Source organism: Crocuta crocuta, unplaced genomic scaffold, assembly GCF_008692635.1.
Source record: "Crocuta crocuta isolate KB4526 unplaced genomic scaffold, BGI_CrCroc_1.0 scaffold564, whole genome shotgun sequence".
Taxonomy (NCBI): Eukaryota; Metazoa; Chordata; class Mammalia; order Carnivora; family Hyaenidae; genus Crocuta; species Crocuta crocuta.
Window position 1 is genome coordinate 2,426,281 of NW_027533010.1, and position 18,199 is coordinate 2,444,479.

General features: G+C 39.0%; 1 protein-coding gene across 1 annotated transcript in view; it reads left to right on the forward strand.

Annotated features, from left to right (window-relative positions):
• The first annotated feature begins 54 nt into the window (after nt 1-54).
• Nucleotides 55-18,199, forward strand: part of PLCL1 (phospholipase C like 1 (inactive)) — a 324,933-nt gene continuing 306,788 nt past the window's right edge. The window contains exon 1 of the mRNA XM_077745785.1: nt 55-186. The gene's annotated coding sequence lies outside the window, so the exon portion shown is untranslated. The remainder of the gene's footprint in view (nt 187-18,199) is intronic.

An 18,199-nucleotide genomic window follows, 5' to 3' on the forward strand; every position in this document is an offset into this window, starting at 1 on the left:
GCAGACGACCCCCGAGTGGGCCCGGACGCGCCCTGCGGGGACGGAGCGGCTGTGGCCCCCGGGGGCCGGTGGAGGGACCGTCGCAGCGGAGTCGCGCTGTCGGGCGCTGCAGGGGCCCCGGCTGACAGCGAGGCTGGCCTCCTGGAGGCGGCGCGGGCGACCCCCCGGCGCAGCAGCATCATCAAGGTGAGCGAGGCCGCGCCGCCCCGGGAGCGGTGGGTGTGGGCGGCGTGTGGGTCGGGGATCCAGGCAGGATGTACGTACGGTGTCCGGAGGCATCGCAGGCTCGGCATTGTTTTCTCCCACCTTCCTCATTACCAAACCTTCCTTCCTCGTCCGGAGGTTCCCAGACTCAGCCCTTGGCCGTGAGAAGAAGTGACTTTTTTTTCCCCCCTGACAGCAGAGGAAAAGTTCCGCTCTGCGTCTTTGCGTTTTGATGGATGCTTTCCCTCATTTTCTCTGAAAGCTTCACTAAACCGTTGATAGAAGGAGGAAGGGAGGATTCAATATAAATGCAAACCACAGGGTGGTTGTGCACTGCTCTCCAGAGAAAGGTTGGCTTAATCCCCCCAACCCCCACCGCCCGCACAGTAAAGGAAATGCAGTTAACCCTCAAGTGAGACAAGAAACAAAACCAACAGCTTCCTCCCCAACCCTCCAAACTCAAATGGTCCTGAAATCCCAAGAAGCGTGAACTTTCCTGGTAGATAGGCAGAGTTTTCAATGGACCCAGTGACCAAGTGAAGAGCGATGGTGCAGCCCGGAGTTTCTGCACTGCAGAAAGCGCTAGCAGAAGGCAGTCAATACCCCAAGCATCATCCCAGGTCTTTGCGGTTACCACCGCAGGAAGGGAAAATGCTTCTTGACCGCTGGACCACCAGACAAGGTTTCTCTTCATCGATTTGGCAAGAAATTTGTAAGCCTTTCCCCTCCTTTATCTCTTTCTGTCTTCCTTCCGCCTGGGGCTTGCTTCCTGTTTGAGATTTCATCTTTTGGGTGCATGACATGTGGTTAGTAGGTATCATGGAAGTCAGAACTCTCCCTTAGGCTTTGGAAAAGGGCCTCTTAGCATAAATGAATGTGAATAATCATGTGCATGTGAGATTAAAATTGATTTTGGTAGAGTAGTCAGTATGAAACTGTGTGTGTGTGTGTGTGTGTGTGTGTATTGCCAAAGATGAGACTGAGAGATGGACTTGGAATTACTTACTATTCAATTTACTTGGTGTGCTAATACATTCAAGACCGTTGTTCAGGGTTGAGCTGTGTAACTAGCTTCTAATACCCAAACTCCAGCAACCCTTGCCAGTGTGGGGAGACTGTGCCCACAGTACATCCGCCTAGCTCCTAGTATTGTCTGGGCTGTTCCCCAACACTGACACATGGAAGTTTAAAACCAGGAAGATTTCTATATAAAAAGAAGAGTGGGTGGTAGTTGCAAATGACTTGTAGTAGTTTCTGTTATTCTGTGCCTTTTAGATGATGTGAAAAGGAGTGTTCCATTCCGGGTGTGAATTTGGATAAAAAGGAAATGATCACTTCTTTTTTTTTCTTTTAACCCACAGGTCAGAAAACATATTATTCTGAAACTTAAAAAACAGCACAATTAGAAAACAATTACATTTTGGATTCTAAGATACTGATACTACATGTGATCTCGTGTGTGTGAAAACAAACACCACAAGATAGTTCAAAATATATCATCATAAAAAGCAGTGGGCTCTATAGTGTTTAAAAAATAAAAGTAACAGAGTGTAAGAAATATACAAATGGTTGCAACTAATTTTGCAATTTTTAAATTGTATTATGTGCTGGTTTATATCCTCAGAGAGGCCCTTGCTGAGTAATTGTGCCTTTTTTGTTTTGAAGTTCATTTTTGTGGCAAGAAAGAGAGAGGCCACAGAATATCAACTTGATCTTTCCCTATTTAATAGTAAGATAAGCATTTAATAAATGACCTTTATAATTAAAGATACTAGAAAATGAAGTAAGTTGTTATTATTTTAAATTAGTCTTTATTGAAAAAATAACATAAGCAGATGATAAAAAAATCAAATGTTGCAAAGGAGCATGAAGGGAAAACTCCCAGCCACTCCACACTCCCACTTACATAGTCCGCCCCCATAGCTGTTAACACTTTCTTAAGTATCCTTCCAGAAATATTCCATGCATATGTAAGCATATGTATCTGTATATATCTGTGGCGAACTATTGACGTTCTTGATTTATATAATAAAATTTAACTAAAGTTTATAGGCCTCATATTTTCAAATTTGCTTCAAATGCATTTGATTCCTAGTGGGTTGTCCAAAATCATTCTGATGTGTCACTTAATTTTCAAGAATAACCTGGTAGATCACTGGTGGGCATGGGTCCTTGGGGTCTGTTCCCAGAGGCCTTCATTCACTTCCAGTGGTGAAAGAAGTGGGTGGTGGGGTTCTGTTCCACACCATCTCTGAGATTAAGGAAGGACCTTTCTGTTGACATCTTGAACCTGCTGCCCCATGATTTGTTCACTTTAGCAAAGTAAAAATGGTCTAGATCATATAAGAAATATGTAGCACATATTCTAGATTGAGAGAAAAATGCATTCTTCAGAATTTGGCCAAGCGTTCTTTTTATTTAACATCAAAGCATACATAGAAAAGAAAGGCTATAGTACATTTTATGTTAATCAAACTATTAAAGGGGGTTCCAAATAACCTTGCTATGGTGATATTCATGGTCATAACTCTGAGCCACTGAAAGGTTGTAGATCATCAAATATTAAATTATTTTCAGCTCAACTTAGAATATTCTCTATTAACTTGAATATTACGCAAATCAGAATAGTGCATACTTCTATCATACCAGGAAAGAGACTGCCTTGGAAATTAATAAAAGAAATGTCTTTTATATTAGTAAAACGAATGTTTTCAGTAAATTTGCCCTCTCTAGTTTGTGAAAACATGATTTTAGTTGAGAAAACAGTTTCCTTCTGCGCTGATGAAAACAATAACAATATTATCTTTACACGTCTTTGTAGCATCTACTATCATTGTGTTTCTTCCCTTATATGCCAAGTCCTAAGTTTTAAAAAATTTAATGGGAGACTTAAACTTGGTTTTCTTTAATCCATCCACTTTTTCCCTGTGTTTCTCTGTGTGATTATTTTCGACAGCATTGGCATTGATAGATCCTTCATGTTTTTGGTAAGTGCATTGTTGTGTACCACAGTATTGCAATAGACTCCATCTTCACTGCTTCTTGGTGACTTGTGGTTTAAAATGAAAGTTATTTACATGCAATGTTAATAATATAAAACAATTATGTACTATTCTGCATGTGAATATATTTCTATTTATTAGACCATTTTTCTATCTAATTTTTGATACCAAACTTATAAGTTTAAAATATTTAATACTTTATAGTTTATAACTCTTTAACTCTGTAATGTTTTGGAAATAGAAAGCAGCATAGCTCATTCCTTATAGTAATGATGGGAACCGAGATACATACATGTTTTCTAAACAGCTAATCTTTCTTCCCTTATATGTCACATATTGAAGGGTTCTATGTTTTTCCTTTCAATTCTACTTAAATATAAATTCTCTAGAAGAAATCATCATTTGGATTTCATGGACATAGGTGTGTGAAATGAAGATAGGAGCTGAGAATGAGGTGCTGATACCTGAAATGAAATCGTGAAAGTAATTGCTTTGGTGTTTTTTGTGTCTCATTATTTTATGTCATTATTTTATGTCATGGCCAGTTTCATTCTGTCATGTTCATTTTGGGGCTAGTGTAGTGGGTTTCTGAGTTGTAGCCTAAAAGATGCGCCTTGGGTACCTGTTGATGCGTATCAAAATTATGGCTCTCTTCAGTGAGGCAAAAGGAATTTTATTATGAAGTACCACCTACTGTGAGTCAGGTACTGTAAACTAGGAGCTTTCATACATTATGTCATTTAATCCTTACAGCATACCCTCTACAATAGAGAAAAGGGGCACCTGGGTGGCTCAGCTGGTTAAGCATCTGACTTCAGCTCACGTCATAATCTTGTGGTTTGTGAGTTCAGGAGCCCCATGCTGGGCTCTTTGTTGACAACTCAGAGCCTGGAGCCTGCTTTAGATTCTGTGTGTCTCTCTCTGGCCCTCTACCACTTGTGCACAGTCTCTCTCTCTTTCAGAAATAATAAAGGAATAAGCTTTATACAGAAAGCTACTGATACAATGTGGAGTTAGGATTCATACCCATGTCTGCTTAACTCTAGAGTTTGTGTTCTTGTGCTGACTCTCAGAGGCAGGAAGTCCACAATCTGTGAATACTCTCTGGGATAGAAATAACATGAAGCTATTAAGAGAGTGGCAGAAGAGTCTGAACCTTGGGCCCGATGGCTTGTGGGGGAAATTTTCCTTACTCTGCTCCCCCACTTCCCAACCCAGAAAACCTGGAGATGGATGACTCTAGAAAGGGATTGCAAACCTTCCTGTGTTTAGTCATTTTGTGAGGTCTGCACTGTGTTTTAAAAGGGATAGCAATTTGGCAGGTGTCCTCCATGTCATCAGTGCACATCTGCTGTTTTATACCAGGCCACTTCTCCCATGCCCCTACACAGAGTTGTTTGTGAGGGGTTGTATTCTCTTTCAGACTGATATAGAAAGGAAACAAGTACCTGGGGCATAGACATATGTATCATTCTAGGAGAGTGATGAAATAGCCGCTCTTAAGTTAGAGCTCTGAAAGCATTTTGATTACAGTTACGAAAGGTAAGTAAATATGATTGAAAAATAAAAATTTTAGGCCCACTATAAGTTAAACAGGCTTCTGTAGATTGGCTTGGGAATTAATAAGCATTTCTAGCCTTTCCCTTCCTTCCTTCCTTCCTTCCTTCCTTCCTCTGTGCCTCTGTTTCTCTCCTTCTTTCTTTCTCCCCTAGAAATACGTGTTAAAAGTTCCAAATAACCAACTTACGAATAAATTTTGGAGAACAACCTGATTGTAGAGAGGAGCTGGTCAGCCTTTACTATAAGGTGTGTTGTGGGCATGCTCTGGTGGCTTTCATTGGGGGTGCCCCTCCTAACGTCTTATTTACCTATATTAATAGCATTGAACTTCTTAGGTTGGTCTGTTTTATTATCCCAGCAACTTCAGTCACAGTGTTTACTTCCTCTGAAGTTACTATAGAAACATGGACACATTTCACCTTAGAAGTGGTTGCCTGTCACTGCGGTGCCTTTCTGATGTGATTGCTTATAATGCCTCTTAAGAATATTAGGAATAAAATTTAGATAAAGAGCTTTGTCCTATTTGGATGAAAGGTTTTAGAAGTGCCTATGAGGGGCGCCTGGGTGGCTTAGTCGGTTAAGTGTCCGACTGTTGCTTAGGTCATGATCTCGCAGTTCGTGGGTTCGAGCCCCGCGTCGGGCTCTGTGCTGACTGCCAGCTCAGAGCCTGGAGCCTGTTTCGGTCTGTGACTCCCTCTCTCTCTGACCCTCCCCTGCTCACGCTGTCTCTCTCTCTCTCTCCTAGAAATAAATAAAACATTAAAAAAATTAAAAAAAAAAGAAGTGCCTATGAATTAGTGTTTACTATTGCTATGAGAATTTACACTATTTGTTTGCCTTTTTGGGAAATATTTTAATGTTTGAAAACTATAAGTTAATTACATAGTCATTGAGAGATTAAATATACATTGCAATTTAGACTAAATAGTTTTTTTTCTCAGGCTTTTCCTTTTTATAGTAGAGAAAACAAATAATTAAATTTTCTACTGTAAAATGTCAATTGAATATACATTGCCAAATAACACCTGAGGCACAGCAGGGTGCTATGAAGAGACATTAGAAGACTGCCAGCTTTACCTTCAGTGCGATTGACCAAAGATCCATTACTGATTCTAGGTAATGCCAGAGCAACTGGTCAGATGCCCTGACCATCACTTTTGTTCAGCTTGAATAATTAAATACAATCCCATTTTCAGGAGCAATGTCCAACCTGAGACGTATAAGATTGTACATTTAAAACAGCTGCCCAACTGGGGCGCATGGATGACTTAGTTGGTTGAGTGTCAGACTTTTGATTTTGGCTTGGGTCATGATCTCACCGGTTGTGAGTTTGAGCCCCATGTCCGGTTCTGTGTTGACAGCATGGGGGGGCCTCCTTGGGATTATCTGTCTCCCTCTCTCTTCTCCTGCCCTCCTCTCTCTCTCTCTCTCTCTCTCTCTCAAAAATAAATAAATAAATATTAAAAAAAGAATAAAACAATTGTCAAACTTAAAATGACTTAACAACAGTATGAGGGAAGAGCAACTTTTTGTTTCCCATCTTAGCACCAGTATATGAACCATTGGTTATTAGATGGGAAGAGAGAAAATTTCGATTAAACTTTCTCTCTAAATCTAAAGTAATAAATTAGTACATCTTACTGTAGTAAAACTTGTCAGTTCTATGAAATCTTATATTTTGATAAATGTTTTAATAATGTCAAGAGGACTTATTTATGGTTTTATTAAATTTTATTTATCACTGTATTCCAGTTCCTATAATGGGGTACAATAGACAAAATTTATTGTAATTATTGAGTATTCTAAAGGTGATAGTAAAAATTAGCACCAAAAGGTCAACTTTTATAACAATAATTTTTTGTTTTAAGTTGGCACCAATGTACTATGCATTTGAGCTAACACTTGATGGCAACAAAATCATAATATGACAAAGTATTGGAGTAGTTCCTTGGATTTAAAATTGAATTGGATTTGTTATTTTATTTGTAGCATCTTATGTGGATGTGTTTAAGAGAGATATAATCTAGTTTGTTTTCACTTGTATCATTTTAACTCACCTCACTAATACTAGCATTACTTTGAGAAAAGTGGGACCGAGCATGGTGAGAAGAAGGGAATCATTATTTATATTATTGTTAACACTCTAGGAAGAAGAAAGGCAGGTTAAATTTGAAAGTAGAACAATCCATCCAAAATGAAACAAAACAGCATGAAAACTAAACTATTTTAGAAACTGTGCTTAGTTTCCAAAGGTGTCTGAGTTCATATTTGTAAGTGCATGAAAGTGTGTAATGATTATAGGCAAAAATATTGTACTTTTCTGTAACAATACAATTTCATATTCTAAAGATTAAAACACCTTGAAAGATAATTTCTGCTTTGCTAATTCTTTCATGCTGACCTTTCCGTTCTTTCAAGAGCCTTGTAAAAGATGCTAAGTCTGTACTAGACTAAGCACAGGAATTATGTGTAAGTTGGCAAATTTGTATTATTGTGTGGTACAATGTGATGGTTAGAAATGATCATGAGGCTGTATTCAGAATACCTTCTGAAGTATTCAGAAAGATAAATGCACAAGGAAAGCAACAAGAGGCAAAAGTACACTACTATTATCTTGGACTAAGATTTCAAGGCAGAACTCTAGAAAGCTGGATCTTGTTGTAAGGCCTTTTCCCTAAGGCACAAGTGATTTCAGACCAAAGCAGGCCAAATAGCCTGTATGCGTAAAGCCCACACCCCATACCTTTGATCTGACAGCCAATTGGTTGCTCAGGAGCACAACTCCCAGGGTCAAAGAGTAAGGTGGCAGCAGAAGGAGAATGTTCTAAGGCTTCCTTGATCCAGGCTGAGTTAGAGCCTGGCTAAGAAAAGGGCACCTGTGTTGGAAGAGCAAGTGCAAATGGCAGTGATCTATTCTCCTCAGGCCAACACTTGTTGGGTTCAGGACAAAGAGAGGACACCATGCTATGTGCATTCTGACCTTTTTCTCCTTTGAAAATTTTACTTCCATAAACATAATTCATTATTGTCCTTGGACTTGCAGTTTCTTAATTATTGCAACTAAGTTTTGGAGGAGGCAGTAGGGGTTGGGGCAGAGGTGGGGGTGCGGGTAGGGGNATTTTTTACATTTATTCTAATATTTAAAACATCTTGAGAGATGTGACATCTTGAAGAGATTTTCCTATTGAGACATTTTCTTTATAATAATAGCAAAAGCTTACATAACTGTATTAGAGTCCGGCATTGTTCTAAGCACTTTGTGTGTGTTAATTCAGTCAGTCCTTACAATAACCATTGAGGATTTTTATTATTATCTCCATTTTTATAGATGGAGAGGTAAGTGACTTGCCCAAGGTCACATAGCTAGTAAATGGCAGAGGCAGGAAATGGACTCAAATAGTCTAGCTCTAGAGGTTGCTTTAAAATTTTTTTAATGTTTTATTTACTTCTGAGAGAGAGAGAGACAGACAGAGTGATCAGGGGAGGGTCAGAGAGAGAGGGAGATACAGAATCTGAAACAGGCTCCAGGCTCTGAGCTGGCTGTCAGCACAGAGCCCGAAGCAGGGCTCAAACCCATGAACCCTGAGATCATGACCTGAGCCGAAGTTGGATGCTTAACCGACTGAACCACCCAAGCACCCCTCTAGAGGTTGCTTTAATCTTTATGTTATACATCCTCTTACATAATATTGATTAAAACCTTAACCACTGTAGATGAAATGGCAGACATTTTATGCTTACCTTAAAAGCCAAGTTTAGCTGACAAATCTAAAAGAAAAGATTCTGAAAAGAATTCTGGGAAGTTCTTAAAGACTGAATACATTTTCAAAAATACATTAAAAATTTTTTTATTACGTTTATTTATTTTGAGAGAGAAAGACAGAATGAGTGAGGGAGGGGCAGAGAGAGAGGGAGACATAGAATTGGAAGCAGGCTCCAACCCACGAGTTGGGACTTAAACCCATGAGTGTGAGATCATGACCTGAGCTGAAGTTGGATGCTTAACTGACTGAACCACCCAGGTGCTCCCAAAAAATACATTTTTAAAGTTTCATAACTTTTTATGTAAAATACCTACAACTTTACAATAGTATTGCAGTTTTAGAGGTGTGGACTCCTATTAGCATGTTTTTACTCTTTGACCAGAATTAGCATCTTTTACCATGAAACAAGAGTTTATGATCCAACTTTGGTATAAATTATACAGGCTAAAGATTGACTGTTACATAATCACTTGCAACTTGATATGATTTATTTTATAGTTTGATAGTTATGTCTTCCAGCATCAATAAATCAATAAGGAGTATTTGAGTTTCTAACCCAAGGAAGTTGAGATTTTGTTAAGTGGTAGTGGATGTGTTAAGTGGTTGTATGATTGAGATTTCCTTCCAATTACATTTGAGGTAGATGTAGTTCCTCACCCATAAGAGGAACTTGGCAAATACGTGTGGAATTCCATTAAACTTAAAGCCTGTCTAGTCATTTCATTCTTTTTTTTTTTTTTTTTTTTTTTGGGGGGGGAAAGAAATTCCAAAGTCAACATGTGGGAAATTCAAATACATGATTATGTCAATAACCACGAAATTACTGTGCTTATGGCTGCTTTATTGTGTTAAAAGTTAATGAGTCTGTTCTGCTGTTCAGAAATATAGTATGGTGGCTAGATGGTACCCAGAGTTTTGTCCCTATCACTTGGGGGCTAGGTAGGTATTAAAGGCACAGTCTGCTCTTTTGTTGAAACACTCATATGTTAGTTTTTATTATCTACCTGCAGTTATGTTAAATCATTGAAAAGACATTGGACCTTGGCTTTTTCTTTCTCTTTCACTCTATTTTCCTGTTGCAGCATTTGCACTATGAGATATTTGGCCACTTTCTCTTAAAGTGGATTTTTTTTTTTGAAGGATAAAAGAAGGTTTTCCCCAAACATCCACACTTAAAATATTTATTTTTCCTAATACTTCCTCATGTTCAGTAAGTATAGTATCAAGCTATGGTGATAAATACACTGGTGTGTACATTGTGTATATGTGTATACACACTTGCGCTAGACACACTGAAAGTCAGAAGCCTCAATAGCAGGTGATCCTATAGCTGTCTGTGTCCTACATCTGGAGTGATAGTCTTTCTCCGAAGACATGTTTCTCACAAAAGTAGCTGCACGGGCTGTGACAAGTCATACTCAGAAGTGATAACAGTTAAGCTTGACCAGACATTGAGATTTCTGGGGTTTGAGAGAGAAGAGGAAAGAGAAGGATCAAGGTGTATTAGAGGGGAATGGAGTCAGATAGGACCATATTATAAATGGACAGGGTAAATAGCTTAACAAATGTCTTTAAAAAATTTTTTTAAATGTTTTATTTATTTCTGAGAGAGAGACATAGCGTGAGCAGGGGAGGGTCAGAGAGAGAGAGGGAGACACAGAATCTGAAACAGGCTCCAGGCTCTGAGCTAGCTGTCAGCACAGAGCCCGACGTGGGGCTCAAACCCACAAACTGTGAGATCATGACCTGAGCCAAAGTCAGACACTTAACTGACTGAGCCACCCAAGCACCTCACAAATGTGTTTTTACCTGGATAATTCTGCCAGGAGTTGTACATTTGGGAATTCAGATTTTTTTTTTATTTTGATGTTTTTTTCATTTTTCTGGAGAGCTTTTAACTAATTAACACCTCATACGTTAAACACCTAACAATAATTTCTGGGCACAAAGCCCTTTGAACTGAGAGATTCCTGAGAAGGATAGAGGAAGGATTGGTCTGGATTGTTGGTCGGAACATTTGGCACTAAAGATGAGTTTTGTCTACTTTGCTAGCCCTAGCCCCAGGAAAGTCCAAGAAAATTCTTCATTGTTGAATCCTCAGCATGACAGTTTCACCAATACAGAGAAGTGGTTCTGACGAAGAAGTCAATATAGAAGTTAGTGTAACAAGATGGAAGCAGCTGGGAGCACTGGAATTAACTATCACAGCTTAAAACAAAGGTCTAACAAAGGTCTAGCTTCAGGAGACCACGGACTACAGTGTTCAGCCACCAGGCTTGGTCTTATAGAGAAGTGGCTTTCACTACTGCCTTTGCTCACCTCTCTTCCCCAGGCTAAATAAGGGGAGGACTGGGAGGGAGGAGGTAGCCTTGGAGGGATGTTATGGTTCCTAAAGAGACTGTTTTTTCCACATTCCTCATTGTTGGGGGTTGGGGGGAAGAGCTCATGACCTTTTTCTGAGGCTGGGAAATAAGGGACTCAAGAGAATGTGTAATGGTGGTGGCATCCAATAGTCAGTCCTCCTCTCTACCAAGTCTGTGAGATGGGACTGATGCTCATTCCCCCCTCTGGAAGGTACTGAGTTACTGTACCATCAGAGCCCCTGATGCTGTCCCAGGTGTGGAGAAAGGGGACACAGTGAGAAATGGCCAGGCCTCTTGCTGGTGCCTCAAAGAAGCCATTTGGGGTAGAGGGACTCTTCCATCCAAGTACTAACCAGGCCCTACCCTGCTTAGTTTCTGAGATCAGATGAGATTGGGCACGTTCAGGGTGGTATGGCTGTAGACAGGGGGTAGAGGGACTTTTAACAAAATGCTGGGGTAGGGGCTGGGCGAGGTAAGTGGAAGAGTCAGTCAGTACCCAAGTCAGACCTCTAACACCAGGATGATGAATATGGAGTCAAGGAGACTGCAGAGAAGCAGCAACTCGAGAGAGTCTGCTTTTGGATGCCTGCCCCACAGAGAGAGCCAGGGTCAGGTTAGTGTTAATCTGAGGAGCAGAGAAAGCCAACCCAATGGGGCCTGCAACACCCCTATCCATGAAATACTATCTATGGGAAACTATCTATGGGAAGACCTTGACCTCTCTTATCCCTCCTCCAGCCAAGCTCTAGGAGGGCAGAGTAATGGGGAAGAGAAAGGGAGAAGTGGGTAGAGTAAACCCACTCCCCAGTTCCACTATACAACCACTATAGTGCCATTCTAGCTTGCCTTGTGGGCAACGGGGCAGAGAAGAGGATTTTGAATTGAACATGAGATTGAAGTTTTTAAATGAATAGGACTGAGTTTTTAAGAACTTGAAAGAACTTTCTAATAATTGAGAGAAACCGAAACGTTATGGAATCTGAATGAGCTATTAGTAATAACCAGAGTACCTAGGGGCAAAGGGGATCCAAGATGGTATAGTTGGGAGGAAGCAGCTGAGGGAAAAATAAAACTCACATGTTCATATTCTCACAATTTGAGATTGCTTAATTATCAATTACATTATTATAGAATTGGAGAGCTTAGGGCTCATTCTCTAACTTGGCCCCCTCTCATACTAAGTATGGCTGTCCACCATCTCTTCCGTTTATCCAGGGCACTATTATAGAGAACTGTTTGTGGTACCACAGATAAGGAATGGAGGATTTTTTAAAGATTTCATGGTGTAGAACAATTACAGTTTCTAATATAGTCAAGATCTCATGTTATCTTTAATTCTTAGGATAGCCTGGCAGGCTATCATTATCATTTCAACCTTAGAGATGAGGGAGTTGAGGCTCTGAGGGGTGTGGAAACTTGTTTTAGGTCTCACAGCTATTAAAATGGGGGGAGGGGAGGGTTTTTCTTCCCTGTTTTCTTTTATCCTCCAAACCTGCAATTCTAATACTCCAAATTCCCAAAAACCAGTGATTTAAGAATATACCGGTCTGATTGGAATGGGGCCAAGAAGAACGAAAAAAAAGTTAAGGTGGTTCACCCTCACATTGTTCTGCAATAAAGCAACCACCATTTATTGAGCTAGGTGCACACACATTATTTCACTTAAATTGGAAGTCAGAGGGATCTAAGAAACAGCAATAGATCAAAGGTGATTGTTTTGGCACACCTCCTAGTTTGGGGGTTTGGGCTTCTTCCTCTTCAAAACCTACATTTTAGAAACTCTAAATATATTGCTGCTGAAACAGATTACTGCAAGCTTAGTGGCTTCAAGCATTAGAAATTTATTATCTTACAGTTCTAGAGGTCTGAAGTTTAAAATGTGCTTCACTTAGCTAAAATCAAGGTATTGTCAGGGCTCTGTTCCTTTTTGGAGGTTCTGGGGACAATCTATTTTCTCACTCCTTTTAGTGTCTAGAATCTGCCTCCTTTCTTCTTCTTTTTTTTTTTTTGTTTTGGATCATAGACACTTCCAATTTCAAAACAGCAATGCCCGTGGAGTCCTTGATTTTCTACCTTGCTCCTTTTAACTCTTATGTCTCCTTCTACATTAGAGGATCCTTGGGATTACATTAGGCTAACCTAGACAATCCAAGATAATCTTTTTGAAGTTGGTTGATTAACAACCTTAATTCCATGTGTAGGCTTAATTCCCCATTACCATGGATATATATTCACCCAGAATATATTCACAAGTTCTGGGGAATAGGACATAAAAATATTTGGAGGCCATGATTCTATCACATCCTAGTTTCAGATAATGGTTATAGTGATGATTTTATCCAATTCTAGATGAATTTTATTAGGTTCCTTAAACAAAAAGATAATTTGTTAACAAATATGAATAGTTCACTGGGTTAAGATTCAGGAGTTTTAAAGAAAAACAATTTGTGGATTTTAGGAACATTTCACTTCTAAATGCATTTGCAGTTTTACATGGTCTACTTTTCTATGCTTAATTCAAAATAGAGCTTTCATAGAAAATTGAACTGAAAGAATCCTTAGAGTTTACTTCATAATAGTTGAATTCACCTCTTTGCAGACTTGGAAACTGAGACTTAGAGAGGTTACAGACTTCCTCAAATTATAAAGCAAATTGGTGGAGAACTGCTTCTTTAAATCTTAGAAGATTTAAAAAGAAGAGGATTCAGGGGCGCCTAGTGGCTCAGTTGGTTAAGCATCAGACTTCGGCTCAGGTCATGATCTCACAGTTTGTGAGTTTAAGCCCGCTTTTGGGCGGGCTCTGATGCTGAGGTTTCAGAGCCTAGATCCAGCTTCAGATTTTATGTCTCATTCTCTCTCTGTCCCTCCCCCACTTGTGCTCTGTCTCTCTCTCTCAAAACTAGATAAATGTAAAAAGGAGAGAATTCAGATTTCTGGGTTTATTCTTAATATATCCTTCACAACAATTGAAGGACGATTTTCAGGTTCTCACAACATTCTTGTGTGTTTGATTTGATTCTGAATAGAATGTACCTCTGAGACTCTTTAGGAAAATAGATTCCACTGATCTCTATATTTGGTCAGCTATCCATCTCTACCCTCACTGTTAAAAGTACAAAACTTACCAAATCGTAATTGGGGAAAAGGAAGGATGTTGTAGACAGAGGAAGATCTTCTGTGGTGAAGATGTGGGTATTTTGTTAGGGAATGAGACTTTGTTTTAATTTTTTACTAAAGAAGTATTTTGATGAGTCCTGGTGGCTCATTTGTAAAAATCAACTATTTATTTGACCCTTTTCAACTTTAGGGAATAAGATCCACTAGAAGAATTATATTGTAGATACTTTGTAACACCTATACAAAACACATAGTGACCCAGGCCTTGGGTCATTCATTATTGTGTATGTATTGTCAGTGTAAGTCCAGCCCCTGTGGCAATGTAAGCTGTTAAAATAAGAATGAAGTCTGTAGCCTACTGAGTGCTGCATATATTAAAGTGTAATTTCCATGCAAGCTTACACCATAGAGAACCAATTGCTATCTGGTTTCATGGATAATAAGACCAGCTTATGGAAAGTTTTCCATTGTATAAAGCCTGTTAAAAGCCAGAAGACAAAGACGGTACTCTCCGTTGACTTTGGGATCAACTGAGGACATAAAGTCTGTATGTAGTGGGTTTAGTGGCATTAAATAAGATAAAAAAAAAAAGCTGAAACTATAATTTAAAAAATTCCTGGATGTGGATATTAGATATTTATTTATATAAGACGAAAACACCACGCAGGATATTTTTGTTGTTCTGAATTCCTTCAAGAAAACTCTGGAGGAAACCAAAGTGTGACTTAGATCCTTTAACAACTATGACTAATACCTTACTATCTTTTAAAAATTTGTTTTTTGTTACAAAGTCCAAAACATTGCTCTGAGGCTTCTTATACATAAAAGCTTAACTTTGTGTTTATCTGATTATGTTTTCAGTCCTTCTGAACTCTTATTCATGGTTTTGATTTTAATTTTCAGTTTTTACAGTTGAAAATGGTTTGAATATTTTATCTTTTAAAAGTATTTACTCTTTATTTATTTTTAAAGTTTATTTTTGAGAAAGAGATAAGGAGAAAAAATAGAGACAGAGAGAGAGCAGGGGAAGAGCAGATAGAGAAAGAGAGAGACAATCTTAAGCAGACTCTGCACTGTCAGCACAGAACCTGACAAGGGCTGGGGCCTACAAACCCCAAGATCATGACCTGAGTCTAGATCAAGAGTCAGATGTCTAACCGACTGAGCCACACAGACGCCCCTGGTTTGAACATTTTAGAGATCAACAAGATGACTAAGGTAGATTATTTGTCTTATTCCTCTAAGGATCTTGGTGCTATGACCTTCAAGGGACTGTCTTTGTAGTTTTTTTTCAAGTGTTTTTCTTTTTCTATCACTTGCGTCTTTTACTTCCTAAACTATTCTGTTTCCAGCTTTCAGAAAGTGTACCATTGGGGGCGCCTGGGTGGCTCATTCGGTTAAGGGTCCGACTTCCGCTCAGGTCATGATCTCACCGTTTGTGGGTTTGAGCCCCACGTCGGGCTCTGTGCTGACAGCTAGCTCAGAGCCTGGAGCCTGCTTCAGATTCTGTCTCCCTCTCTCTCTGACCCTCCCTTGCTCATGCTTTCTCTCTCTCTCTCTCTCTCTCACAAATAAATAAAAACATTAAAAAAAAAAAAAGAAAAGAAAGTGTACCATTGGTGGTGGTACCCAGCCCTTGGAAGTATTGCTTGCTTTAGATGGTTGGTTGGTGCTATACCAGAATTTAAAATTTTACTCTAGCTTTATTAAAGGTAGAATTTAGATGAGAATATTCATACACAAATATCTGAACCTTTGAAATTAGGGAGTTCACTTTCCATATTTATAAATACTTTTTCATTTGTTAGGAAGCTATACTGCTCTAATAAAGAGATCCAAATCTTTATTAATCCAGATCTTTTTAGTGGCTTTAATAAGGCAGAAGTTTATTTTTCTAATAGGGAACATTCCACCAGCAGGCAGGTTAGGTAAGCAGCTCTGCTCCATAAAGTAATTCAGAGATCCAGGCTCTTTTGTCTTCTGTGTGAGCCATTCACTTAGCATATTTTGTTTTCTTGTATCTTTGATTAAACCGGCCCACCACTACCACACCCTCCTTCCAGCCTATAGGAAGGAGGAAAATGCAAGTGGAAGGCAAGCAGATTTTTAAAGGAAGTGACCTGTAAGTTACACATATCACTTCTACTCATATCCCATGATTCATTATTATTATTATTCAATTTAAATTCCAGTTAGTTAAAACATAATGTAGTAATGGTTTCAGGAGTTTCAGAGAATTTAGTGATTCATCGCTTACATATAACACCCAGTGCTTACCCTAAAAATGCCCTCCCTCATTAATGCTCATCACCCATTTAGCCCGTCCCACCACCTCCCCTCCAGCAACCCTCAGTTTGTTCTCTGTATCTAAGAATCTCTTATGGTTTGCCTCTCTCTCTGTTTTTATCTTATTTTCCCCTCTCTTACCCTATGTTCATCTGTTTTATTTATTTAATTCCACATATGAATGATTATAAGATATCTATCTTTCTCTGACTGACTTACTTTTCTTAGCATAATATGCTCTAGTTCCATCTACGTTGTTGCAAGTGGCAAGAATTTCATTCTTTTTGGTTGTTGTGTAATATTCCATAGAAACCACATCTTCTCTATCCATTCATCAGTTAATGGTAACCCAGCTACAAAAGATTGGGAAATGTGTCTCTACCATGGGTGGCCATGTGCTCAGCTTAAAGCTTAGGAGATTTTTATTAGTAAAATTAGTAAATTGTTAAGGTTAAAGGAACTAGTCATGGAATATATTCTTAACTTGGAGAAGGAATCAAAGTGTTTTGTGATATAAGGGAGCTCAACGTTACTCTAATATGTTTTGGGATTCACATTGTTTGATTTGGTTAGGACAACTAATGAGAACACATGAGCTACGTTCTCATTAGTTGTATGAAACAGCTAACATCAAAAGTATGTCTCACAGACAGGGACCGAACTTTTTATCTTGACTTGCAAATGCATGCCATATGTGAATCATAGAAAAACTCCTAACAAGAGCAATACGGTATATCTTGAAAAACTACTGTGTACCGCACACTGTGGGAACAAATCTAATGGAGTATCTTCAGTGAGGCTTTGGAGGTCATCGTGTGCAGTTAAGCACACTAGAGCTGGAGCCCTTGTACATACATAGATCCTGGCCTCCAGTCAGCAGGGAGCACCCTGTCTTGTAAGGGAGCCAATCCCATTTTCAGGATGCTTTTGTTGTTTGAAAATATTCATATATTGAGCCCAAATAAAATTCCTCTCTGATGCATTTCCTAGTCAGTCTATTTCAGGAACTGGAAAGAGTAAGTTTAATTACTCATGTGACAACTTTTGGCTTATTTGAAAGGACTTATGTCTCCTCCCACACTCCTGCCAAAATAATAATTCCTGACATTTATTGAGTGCTTATTATCTTACTGTGCTAAGCACTTTACATGTATTAGCTCACATAAGTCTCACTAGGGTTATGGATTAGGGACTATCCATTCTATTTCATTGATGAGGAAATTGAGGCACAGGGAGGTTAAGTAACTCACCCAGATACACACAGCAAGTAAGTGGCATGTTCTTCTTTCTAAGTATTTTGTTTAAAACGTTGTTTGTAGACCACAACACTGGTTGCTGTCCTAGTTTCACTGTGATTCACTATATTAGACTTTTACCTCCCTTTTTCTGGATGCTATATTTCTATTACTATAACGTTACATGAGGAAAATTTTCCTTCTGAGGAAAAAAAAAAAGACATCTATTTCCTTGATAGCAGGTCAGCAGGTTGTCTTTATTTTTGTTTTTAATTTTTTTAATCTTTGAACATTTAAAAAAGTTTATTTATTTATTTTGAAAGGGGGGAGGGGCGGAGAGAGGGAGAGAGAAAGAATTCCAAGCAAACTCTGCTCTGTCAGCATGGAGCCTGATGTGGGACTCGAACTCACAAACTGTGAGACCATGACATGAGCCAAAACCAAGAGCCAACGCTCAACTGACTGAGCCACCCAGACACCCCTCAAGCTGTCTTTGTATTCTAGAGGCTATGTTCCTGAATTTGAAAGGATCTGATGGATTGACTGAACACAGGCTTGATATGGCAACTGCATTAAATTTAATATGCTCTGTAATGCCACTGCACTTTTTTTAAATGGGGAAGTAAATGGTAAAAAACAAAATAGTAGTTAAGAAAGACTTCCTTAAT